Source organism: Notolepis coatsorum (assembly GCF_963971535.1).
Source record: "Notolepis coatsorum genome assembly, chromosome: 10".
NCBI classification, from domain to species: Eukaryota; Metazoa; Chordata; class Actinopteri; order Aulopiformes; family Paralepididae; genus Notolepis; species Notolepis coatsorum.
The window spans coordinates 76536852-76549168 of NC_140174.1; the positions used below are offsets into that span (position 1 = coordinate 76536852).

The 12317-nt window shown below is 41.4% G+C and overlaps 1 protein-coding gene across 2 annotated transcripts in view; it reads left to right on the plus strand.

Annotated features, from left to right (window-relative positions):
• Window positions 1–12317, plus strand: part of LOC311236122 (KAT8 regulatory NSL complex subunit 1-like) — a 216273-nt gene that overhangs the window by 152963 nt on the left and 50993 nt on the right. The window lies entirely within an intron of this gene.

Here is a 12317-nt window from a genome sequence, read left to right on the forward strand (position 1 = left end):
TAGCGAGTTAGCATGTTAGCTCACGTCGTTGCCCGGCACTTGGAAACATCTACAAGAAGAGGAAATCCACTTTACACACTAAAGGAAGGATCGACTGGACTATCGTGAGTGTTTACAACAGAAATGGCTTGGGTTATTGGAAATATTGGACCGTTTGATGACGATGTGGAGCAATGGAACTGTTACACTGAGCTTGCACTGAATTTGTTGAGAAACCTGCTTCTGCAGCAGTCTGTGTGTGAGCAACCAGTCAGCAGCATTGTGAATTTAGAGATTCACTAAAAGACGCATTGAGAGACAGGCTTGTGTGTGTATTAAGAAATGAAGGTGCACAGAAGAAACTACTGACAGAGTGATTTGACACTGGAGAGAGCTGTCAATATCGGTGTAACAATGGAAATGGCATCAAAGGAAGGGCACAAAATTACGATAAGTCTGGTTTTAAAAGAAACACTGGAAATTACAAAAAGAAGAGACATGTTCATGCTGTTGAACAAGGAGATAGAACAGCTAGTGACTCCTCAGATGAAGAGGAGAGGATAAATCTCCTCCTCTGGTCATTATTTGGGTAGAACGCACATATTTTGAATGCCTTCGGCAGATTTTTTTTTAGCCATTTTAATCTAGATTAATCTAGATTAACTCCAGGATTGCAGATAGATTAATCTAGATTAAAAAAAAGAATATATGCCCACCTCTAGTGTTGTTGCTAATCATACATACTACACTAGCCTGTTTTTTAACAATAATTTGTGATGCCATCACAAACACTGGCATTTAACACTTTAATCGCCGAAAACGCCGGAACTCGTCTTTCCTAGCCATGCTCATTCTGCCGAAGACGCCGTAACTCGTCTTTGATGTCAATATTTCAAAAATCTGTCATCGAAATCATATTTCCTTTCCGGAGCCCTGAGACACACTGCTGATCTCCTCTCAACTCTCTAGCGGTTCAAGAGCGCCATCTGGTGGCCGATCGGCAGATCGCCAACCGGATATTACCCTTTGAACCGGTAGTGCTCATCCATATGTGGTCCGGCCACTCGCTATCGTTAGAGAGACTCCGTCTTGATACAGTGAACATCGATCGGTGCAAATAACTCGAAAAAACAACATGATTTGGACGTATATACTATTATACAACCTGGAAATGGATCGGGCATTTCTACATCCCATAATAGAAAAAATTCTGTTCCACGCTCATCTGCCAGCTGCGCGAGGAAGCCACGGTAAGATTCAGCGTTATATTCTAACGTGTTCTTTACTAACTGCTCTGATGAACATATAACCCACTCTGGATGAATCATCTAACGCTGCCCACGGAATTATAAACGATCCCCCGCCCATCCGGTCATCATCAGATGATACGTAGAAACTTCTAGAAGCACGTCCATTTGACATTTTTTATCTCGCACAGATTCCTACCAAACTGTATTTGATCATCAATATAATGCATTTAGGGCTATAAATGAATTTATTCTCACACACACACACAAGATATATTACATGTACATATCTTCATGTGATACAACAACGACACAATTGTGTGCATGTGCCAGGTCTCCCAAGAAGCTGATCACAAATATAGACAAAATATAAACAACAAAAACAAAACATACAATGTGGGTAGGTTTACACACCTACTTACTAACTGACATACAACATAGATACATAAATACAGACAATTTATATACATAAGTTATGATTCTAATTAGAGATATGATTTAAGCAGTTCCTCTTTCAGTGATTTTTTTAATGTTTTAAAGGATTTAGACATTTTCAGACTCTCGTCAAGCTTGTTCCAGATCTATAATAGTGGGGGTCGCGGCTATAACACCGTTATTTCGGGGGTCGCGGCCTGAAAACTTTGGGAACCCCTGCTCTATAGTGATATATCACACTCACAGTCACACAAGTTATTTGGATTGATTTTACAACTGTTAATATGATACATCGACTCAAACTTTTCAAAATGGAGTTATATGGTTCTTCAGTTCAATTACTCTGTTGTGTACTGTGGTCACAATACCAAACTGCACAGACCCGCGACAACTGTATGAATTGTAATTACACAATGGAATGATTTTACTTATAACGAGTCATTCATAGGTTGATGACAATGAAGTATTTAGAGCATTTTAGACGGCAGTCACGAATGGAGAAAGGGAGCACGCACATCTCTGGTGTTGCAAAACAGACTAGCTAACCAGACGCAGCCGTAATCATTTATGGCTTCAGGGAAGATTTTAACTTCTAGCTTAGCAAATACTGGCTTACATGTTTTATCTGGCTGTATTGGGACAGAATTAGAATGAGCGGACTTGACAGTGTTTCCCCTATACTCATACCACTGCTGCTGACATGAAAACCACTCTAGTAAACGGCCTTGTGTTGCATTTTAAACGTGATGCGCTTTCCTGGGAAAGTTGCTAATCAACTAATTTGAAAAGCTATTGTGTTCAAACCTTCGAAACAAAGCTCCTTCAGCAGCGTCATATCTCAGTCTTATCTCTTTATATTTTGCACTAGTATAGACTTCATATCCAGGTAAATTCACACAGTAAAGCTAGGTATATATATAGATAGACAAGAAACGTTGTGCTTATCTGGTAATGTCGGCACACCGATAATAACACGCACCTGATGATGGTCAGCACAACGATTATAACACAAGCACCTGATAATGTCAGCACAACGATTATAACACAAGCACCTGATAATGTCAACACAATGATAATAACGCAGGCATTAAAGCGTTCCGTCTTGAGACGGAATTCCATCCATTTGATTCGGAGTTCCGTCCATTTGATTCGGAGTCTGGCGGATTTCCCGTCAATTGGCTACCTGGTATAATATGATTTGTAGATGCATACAGATTGAAACTAAATTGAGCCAATCAGGCGTCAAATATCATGAAAAGGGGAATTTTTTCCTACCGCGGCCACGCCAAGCAGAGTCATGGCGAGCAATAATGTCAGGACGCACGCAGCGACTCGAGACAGGATTATGCTAATAGTAGAAAAGTTTCAGTCAAGCGACCTGCACAACCCCGCCCCCACACACACACACGCTACTGCATCAAAGTTACTTATGATTAAGAAAAGCGTTAGTTTTGTGGCATTAACGTTATAGTTACACGTTCAATAACATCAGCGTATTTACCCGACCATATAGCATTGTTGTTGGTCATTCATAGCTCAGTTCCTTCCTTTGTGTGACAGCGGGGCTCCGTCGTCTCGAGTCGTTACAGCCTCGTCTGCACGCAGAATTCCATCCCAAAACACTAGTCTAAACGCAACATTAAAAGTGAGACCGCAAGATGACTTTTGCGGTTTCTGTTCAGACTCTCTCCGTCTAAACATGGCCTAAAAGCTAAAACTCAAACAAGTATTGAGCAAGACAAGTTAGTCTGTTAGGTTATGAAAGCCAGTGAGTATTGTATGACTCAAGACTTCAGCAATAATCATGACTCATGAGCATTCTAAAATAAAAACACACATTGCATGGTGGAATACCATAAAGTACCATAAGTAAGTAAAGAGTCCTATGTTCATATCGGTGAGCACAATTTGTAACACAAAAAGAGATGTGTAGCCTATTTATTTATTTAATATTTTATTTATTCATTTTATTATTATTTTATTTGTTGCCATGCCTAAAATAATAGTCAAGCATAGGGCTAAAACATTTTCATAAACAATAATATAATTTTGTTATATGGTTATAATAAAAGCTTTTCTATACATTTGTCTGATTGATTGAAAACTTTATTAACAGATTGCAGAATGGGTACAGTATGGCTCAATACACACAATTGTTAACACTTTGGCGACCAGAGTCTTGCACCGATTTATAGGCCAGAGGACCGAGCGTTGTCAACAAACCTATGTACTTTCTAACAGCTATATATATACTTTATAGTATTGCTATCTGTCCATTCTCATTGTCACTTGAGTGCATAAACCGTGCCTTCATAATGGCTTAAAGAAAATAAAAATCCATCGGTTGGTTGTCATTTTATAGCGCCGTGAATATAAGGTTTATCGCAGTTTTCGCCTAGTCTTTTTTCTGGGGAGCTAGATAATAGGCTAAAGGCTAGTCACGTTATATCAAACGCCATTTCTGCTGTATATATACGAATGAAATAAAACAAACTGCGTAGCATCCAGACTATTACAGAGCATCTATGGATGAAATGGGGGCGGCGGTCGACGCCGATTACTATTATTGATTAGCAATACAGTGTGCGTTCAATCAGCCATTTTCACTGATCGATCACGTTGCGTTTTAAAACAATGTCCAATCCAGCTGTAATTTGGGGGAATAGTATCCTACCATCAGCCCATGTGATCGCCGGCAGCATTTCGTCAGTAGTCATCGGAATCTGGTAGATCGATATGCCCATTGGTTTATCATAAATCCCATTATTCCAGGCTGAAATCTGCGTTCGGTAACGGGATCAAAGATGGAGGGTGTTCGTTTGGAACCGAGGCTCATATGAAACGCCCACAGACAGTAAAAAATCGCCCTCAATGATACTGCAGTGGAGCGATGGCGCCCCTAAGCGGATCTGGCCGGTATTGCATGTTTCGAAAATCAAATATGTGGGTAGGTCCTGCAAGTCTATCGTAGACGTTAATAGCGTTATTAATATGGAATAAAACAATAACAACTTGCCACGAGTTAAATCGTGGCTCGGGTCCACAACGCATGGCACCGAAACACGAGTTAACTCGTGGCTGGTCCCTATAGTGTTAAGGGGATGCAGACCAGAGAGACTTTCATCTTGTTTACATCGGGGTCCCCCATTTTCAATTCATCATAACATATATGACACACATGACATACAGATAGACAATACTGCTACATCTATACATTTATGACATACCAGATTTACAAATACAGTATTGTTTGTGATACAATAAGAGTCTAAAAAAGAGTATATACATTTGATGAAGAAACTACATTGGAGGAGGTTGGGTAGGTTGGGTGGAGGGGGGGGGGGGGAACTGTACATTGGAGGTGGGGGGGTAACTGTACATTGGATTATCGACTAAACCGAAACAAGTAGGCACCCTTAAAACGCTAACGCTATAAAAAAAATTAAAATACAGTGGAGGTTAAAATAAGAATATGACTTGGCCTGAAAGATTTCAGTCAGGAGATTATTTTTTTGCTTTAATCCCTGTTATAACGACACAAGCACCTGGTAATGTCAACACAATGATTATAACATAAGCACCTGATAATGTCAACACAACGATTATAACACAAGCACCTGATAATGTCTGCACTAGGGCTGTCACGGTAACCGCATCACCGCAATCCCGCGGTGTGTCAAGGCACCCGCGGATGCAGAACAGACAACCGCGACATCCGCGGTAAAAGAAAAGGGCCGTGATCATTTTTAACTCGGTGCATTTAACACTTTAACTGCCGGGAACGTGTTTAGGCGTCTGTCCTTGCCATGCTCAAGTTGCAGAGGACGCCGTAAATCGTCTTTGATATCAATATTTCAAAAATCTGATCGGAATCATATTTCCCCTCTGCAGCCTTGAGACACACTGCTGATCTCCTCTCAACCCTCTAGCGGTTCAAGAGCGCCATCTGGTGGCCGATCGGCAGATCGAAAAACCGGATGTCAACCTTTGAACCGGCAGGACTCACTCCATATGTGGTCCGGGCACTCGCTAATGTTAGAGAGACTCCGTCTTCTAGGGATGGGTACCTTTCACATTTGAACCGATACCGGTACCGGTACCTGTGAATCGATACCGGTACCCAACGGTACCTTTTTTCGGTACTTTAGTCTCAAGAAATTTTATTTACCTACCTCAGTCGTAAAAAAATAATTCAAACTTCAAATAACTACAATTTCGACAGTTTTCGGCTTGTCATTGCTCCGACTGCTTTGTTGTTGAATCAAGTCAAATCCTAGGTAAGCATATATTGTGCGTGTGAACGTTGACATGAAAAGAAAAAAGTAAAAAAAAAATACAAAATATTATTATTATTATTATTATTATTATTTTTTTGGTTTCTCACTTGATTCGATACTCGGTAGTACCGACGTGTTTCGGTTCAGTACCTCAAAAGTACCGAATTCGGTACCCATCCCTACCGTCTTCACACAGTGAACATCGATCGGTGGAAATAACTCGAAAAAACAACATGATTTGGACGTATATACTATTATACAACCTGGAAATAGATCTGGCATTTCAACATCCCATAATTGAAATTAAGTGCTGCCTCTCTCTACCGACCCCGCTACACTCTTGACTTAACCCCTACTCTCACTTCGTTAACGTTATCATAGCTATTATGGTCTGTAATTTCAACTGGATAACGTTAGCTTTGTTTGCAAACGTTAGCGTTCGCCATCTATAACGTTAGCTATTAGGCTAGCTATCTATAACGTTAGCTATTAGGCTAGCTATCTAGCGTAGCTATCTATAGCGTTAGCTATTAGGCTAGCTATCTATAACGTTAGCTATTGACTAGTTTCCCCCAATGATTGATGACACAAGCTGTTATATTTAACTAGCTATGTATGTGCATTCAAATTCACTAACGTTAAAATAGTGTTATAATAACGTTAAATGTTCGCTCAAATAACGTTAGTTTTAAGTTGGAGTTGGGATGTGTGACTGCTTGCTGCTTGCCGTAAACCTACAGTATTATATTGCACAACGCATCACTCTTAAGGAGCAGGCAACACCCTACTACTTTTATCACATTTCAGAACGTTGAGGGACAAATGGATAGATTATCAAACATGTTTAAAATAGTTTCGGGACTCCTACACTCCGACCTTAGAAATTTGTCTAATCACGATCGCGGGTAAACTCTCATGTCTTAATAATAAAAAAATATATATATATACAGGTATATTAAAGAAATTAAAATGAAATTTTTATTTTTATTTTTGAATTAGCCACACACAACCGGTGTGAGAAAATGTCATACACATGTCACAGCCCTAGTCAGCACAACGATTATAACATAAGCACCTGATAATGTCAACACAACGATTATAACACAAGCACCTGTTGTCAGCACAACGATTATAACACAACCAGGGGAGGAAATTAGGCCACTTTACTCGCCAATTGCGAGTATTTTTTACGTTTGGCGAGTAATTCATGAAGAGCACTCGCCAGTCTGGCGAGTACTAGTAATTACAAAACAAAACAAAAAAATCATTCTGCAATCTGCTGATTCGCTCACTGGCACAAACCGAACTCTGACTCCCCCCTTGATTCCTCCCATTTGCGCCACATAATAATACCATAACCAATGAACATCATCGTTGTACAGATGCGCTCTAAGCTCCTCCAATGAACACTCGTTTTCTAGAAGATGCCGCCCATCTAGGGGAAGTGGACAGACCACTGCGTGCGGCCCTACAGACTCCTGTCACCGGCTTGACAACGTAGACAAACTTACAAAAACACATGAGTGGATGAAAATAATTGCATGTAGAGTCGTCGCTTTCGGATATCGGTGCGGTCTGACATGGGGGCGAACAACAGCACGCGACGCGTCTCCTTCGAGTCGGATGAGAATGACAAGTCAACCAGCATTAGCCGGCTAGCTACCTAGCATGTAACAAGCTACCATAACGCGCATTCAACATAGTGGACGACTATACTGAGCGGCTTTGCTTAAATGCAGCCGAGTGACATTTTATTATTACCGGGTTTCCCAGCATATCACCACTCGCCCATATGCCCTTCACAACGGTGATGTTGTCATATTTGGCATTCAGAACACACCTGCTGAACCCCTAGCGTTGTCGATTCGGTTCCAATGTATTGTCATCTTACAGCACAAGTACAGTACAACCAGAATACATTTGGCATACAACCAGAGTGCAAATGTAACAAGTCAAGTTCAAGTTGTTTTATTTAGCTATTACATTACAGTGAAATGCTTGGTTCTTTCACTGCCCAACCCAGTATTGATTGATTGAAAACTTTATTAACAGATTGCAGAATGGGTACAATACAGTACAGCTCAATACACACAATTGTTAAGGGGATGCAGACCAGAGAAGGACTTTAGTCTTGTTTACATCAGGGTCCCCCATTTCAGTCCTGTTTGCTTAATGCCTTGTCCACTTCCTCCACACTCCAATATGTTATGATGAATTGAAAATGGGGGACCCTGATGTAAACAAGACTAAAGTCTTTCTCTGGTCTGCATCCCCTTAACAATTGTATGTATTGAACTGTACTGTATTGTACCCATTCTGCAATCTGTTAATAAACTTTTCAATCAATCAATCCCTTCAACCCTGCTCCTGTCAAACCTGCTCTTTCCATTCCCTCCATCATGTCCCCCCTTTCTGATGAATATTTCCTGCACTTAAGAGTCAGACACACATTCCTAGTAGTTGAGCTGTGATGAATGAAAACTTTATTTAACAGATTGCAGAATGGGTACAGTACAGTACGGCTCAATACATGCAATTGTTAAGGGGATGCAGACCAGAGAAAGACTTTCGTCTTGTTTACATCAGGGTCCCCCATTTTCAATTCATTTTCAATTCATCATTCAGTATAACCTAGACCAGCCCAACCCAGCATCTTTCACTGCCCAGTTCAGCCCAACCCAGTCCAGAATAGTAGAGACAGTGTGATTAATTTACTATGATTGAAAATCAATTTAGACGAAGACGTACAAAGAAGTAATTATCACAATTAGCGATTTTTTTTGTCTGGTAAAAAATCTATTTGGCTGGTAAAAAAAATCAGATACCCGCCAGTTGGCTGGTAAGCCAAAAAGTTAGTTTCCTCCCCTGAACACAACCACTTAACATGCAAGTTATGTCAACAGGCAAGCAATATACCAGCATTTAGACACACTGCAATATACCAGCATTTACACGAACTGCAATATTCCAATATTGCCCCGCAACAAAAAGGGTTAACATTCAAATAGCAGTAGACTAATGGCTAGGGGTGTAAAGGTACATGTATCCGTACCGAACCGTTTCAGTTAGGGGTGCACAATATTGATTTTTTGAACCAGATACCGATAACTTTATGCTCCTCAAGGCCGATACCGATAACCGATATTTATTGTATTTTTTTTTTTTAATGTATATTCCTGTAGTTTTGACCTAACCAGATTTATCATGACATGAGCGTTACTACTATGAATAAAACAAAGCCAAGACAACAGTTTTGACTGATAAAGTGACCATATTTATTTTTCCAAATAAATATAATTTGAATCAGAAAATTCACAATCCATCAATAACTTATAATACATCCAACCTAACAAGTCACCTGCAACATCACCACCGCTACGATGGTGTGTTAAAAGCCTACGACGACGCGCGAGCAGCTAAAGCTGCTGTGAATCCAAAGCCAGCTACAAAGGAACCCGCAGCGCTTGTACCTATTGACGAGGCGTTTGCTAAATTAAAGAAGTTTGACAGAAATGACCCAAGGGCTCAAGCCGCTAGCTTTTAAGCAGTGCTTGGTGGTGCAAATTAACCTGGCTACTACGGAGCAATAAGTGACTGCGTATTCAACCAAGGGTTGCATCACAGTCATGAAAGGGGCTAGATTGGCAGCAGCTTTAGCTGCTCGCGCGTCGTCGTAGGCTTTTAACACAATAACACACCATCGTAGTGGTGGTGATGTTGCAGGTGACTTGTTAGGTTGGATGTATTATAAGTTGTTGCCCTTTTCCCTCCTTGTGGAACTTCTGCATTGCATTTGATATACATAGCAAGCAAACTTTTTCCCCCACATTACTGAGTCTGACGCCATCTTTGTTTACATCAGCGCTGCTTCAGAAACTTACGTGGCTACGTCACAGCCAAGAAAGGGAGCGCTAGATTTGTGTAAAACGCCCTCTTCCTAAACCACATGCGATCAGTCGTACCACAGTACGACAAAAATAATATAACAAAAAAATATATTATATTATCGCAGCTATCAATAACGTTATCGGGTTTATTGGGATGACGTCATAATTGCTGATATCGGCCCGATAATTATTGTGCATCCCTAGTTTCAGTGTGTACCGTACCGTACCGAACGGCTGTGTAGTGTACCGAACGAATACAGCGGTATGTTAACCACTAACTGTTAAACATACCTGTTTTTTTTCACAATCTAATATAATTATTATTATTATAAAAAAAAATAAAAATCTATTATTAATTTCAATATAGAATATTCGTTGACCGCCCAAGTACAATTAGTTACTGCACACTACATCACCCCTGAGTGGAACATGGAAAGCCAAACTTTCCCCCACTGTACCGAAAACCCGTACCGAACCGTGACTTCAAAACCGAGGTACGTACCGTACTGTGGTTTTTGTATACCATTACACCCCTACTAATGGCACATACTGGCCAACCAGTGACTCACTGGCAGTCCTATCATTATATTCCACATGGACATTGGTTGGTGAATGGTACCAACTCAAGCTGCTGCCCTATATGAACCACAAAGTGATATTCATAACACTGTCATTACTATGGTACTCTATAATCTTTTGGATTGTAAAGGTTTTGATATCGCAACACTTTGGTAGTATTGACCCTACTCTGCTGTGTTGTAGTCAGGGCCGCCTGGGAGAAATGCGAGGTCCTGTGCGAGATTTAAAAAGATTCAGGTATGGTTGCTCTGCTACAAACACAGTAGAGCAGCTGTGTGCATATCCAACCTGTTTTAGGCCAGGTGCAGGATAAAACTAAATGTGACTGAAGGAAAAATTGCAATGAACTGACCGACACAATTGACAACTATAAGCAATGCAATGCTCAGAGAGAGAGAGAGAGAGAGAGAGAGAGGGAGAGAGAGAGTCTGTGATGATCCAGACAGAGAGAGTCTGTGGTCCAGAGAGAGAGAGATGAGTCTGTGGTCCAGAGAGAGAGAGAGAGAGATGAGTCTGTGGTCCAGACAGAGGGAGAGAGAGATAAGCAAGACAGCTAAGATGAGCCCCTAAAGGATATTCAACTTTTAATGGAAGAACAAAACCGAAGGAAAAGATAACTTCACAAAGGCAACATGAATATACATGGATCCAAAAGGACAAAGATCAACACTTAAATCCAAAGAGAAGAGGGTCTATACCAGAGAAAACAAAGTAGCAAGGAGCCAACGGCCGACATCAGCTAAATAGGCTAACTGCAAATAAAGTAGCCAGGTACTGACACCAGGTACACACCGTTAGCTACGACAGCTAGCCGGCCCGTTTGGCTCAATATAACGTTAGCTACGTTAGCTAGCCGGCCCGCTTTGGCTCAATATAACATTAGCTACGACAGCTAGCCGGCCCGTTTGGCTCAATATAACGTTGGCTACGTTAGCTAGCCGGCCCGCTTGGCTCAACATAACGTTACGACAGCTAGCCGGCCCGCTAGCTCAACATAACGTTGGCTACGATAGCTAGCCGGCCCGCTAGCTCAACATAACGTTAGCTACGATAGCTAGCCGGCCCGCTTGGCTCAACATAACGTCTACGACAGCTAGCCGGCCCGCTAGCTCAACATAACGTTGGCTACAATAGTTAGCCGGCCCGCTAGCTCAACATAACATTAGCTACGATAGCTAGCCGGCCCGCTAGCTCAACATAAGGTTAGCTACGATAGCTAGCCGGCCCGCTGGCTCCACATAACGTTAGCTACGATAGCTAGCCGGCCCGCTGGCTCCACATAACGTTAGCCAACATAATCTTGGCATAACAATGCTGCACGTGCTCTCTCTAGGTTAGCTAATGCTAGTTAGCCTTTAGCTAAGCTACTAGCCGACATGGCTATCCCGACTGAACCACACGTTAGCACTCGATATTATAACGTAGCTAAAGCTAACTAGCTGTCCCTGCCTTTAGCTAAGCCAACATGGCTAGCCTGACTGAACTTTCTAACATGCAACAACTTTCATCTTCAGTCCATCTGCCGAACGACCATCCTCTTCGTCTTGGCTGGCATAACCTCCAATGCTGCACGCGCGAAATAGTCAGACGCAGCTGACGCACACCGGCCGACTGTACACATGTAACCCCTCCCTTCGTTGAAACCAATAGTATGTCTGCTGCAGAGCTCCAATAGTGTATCTGCAGAGCCGCACAGCCAGGAACAAGTCAGACACATTCTACAAACGTGTCTAATGTGAAATATATAAGCAAAACTAGATTTTTAGGTCTGTGATGAAAAAGGGCCTCGCGGGAAGGGGGGACTCGCAAAAAAAATTAAAAGAAATTAAAAGAAATAATAAATAAAAATACACCCCCTGAGGCGGCCCTGGTTGTAGTATTAATGGTACCATAAGCACATTATACTCAAACTA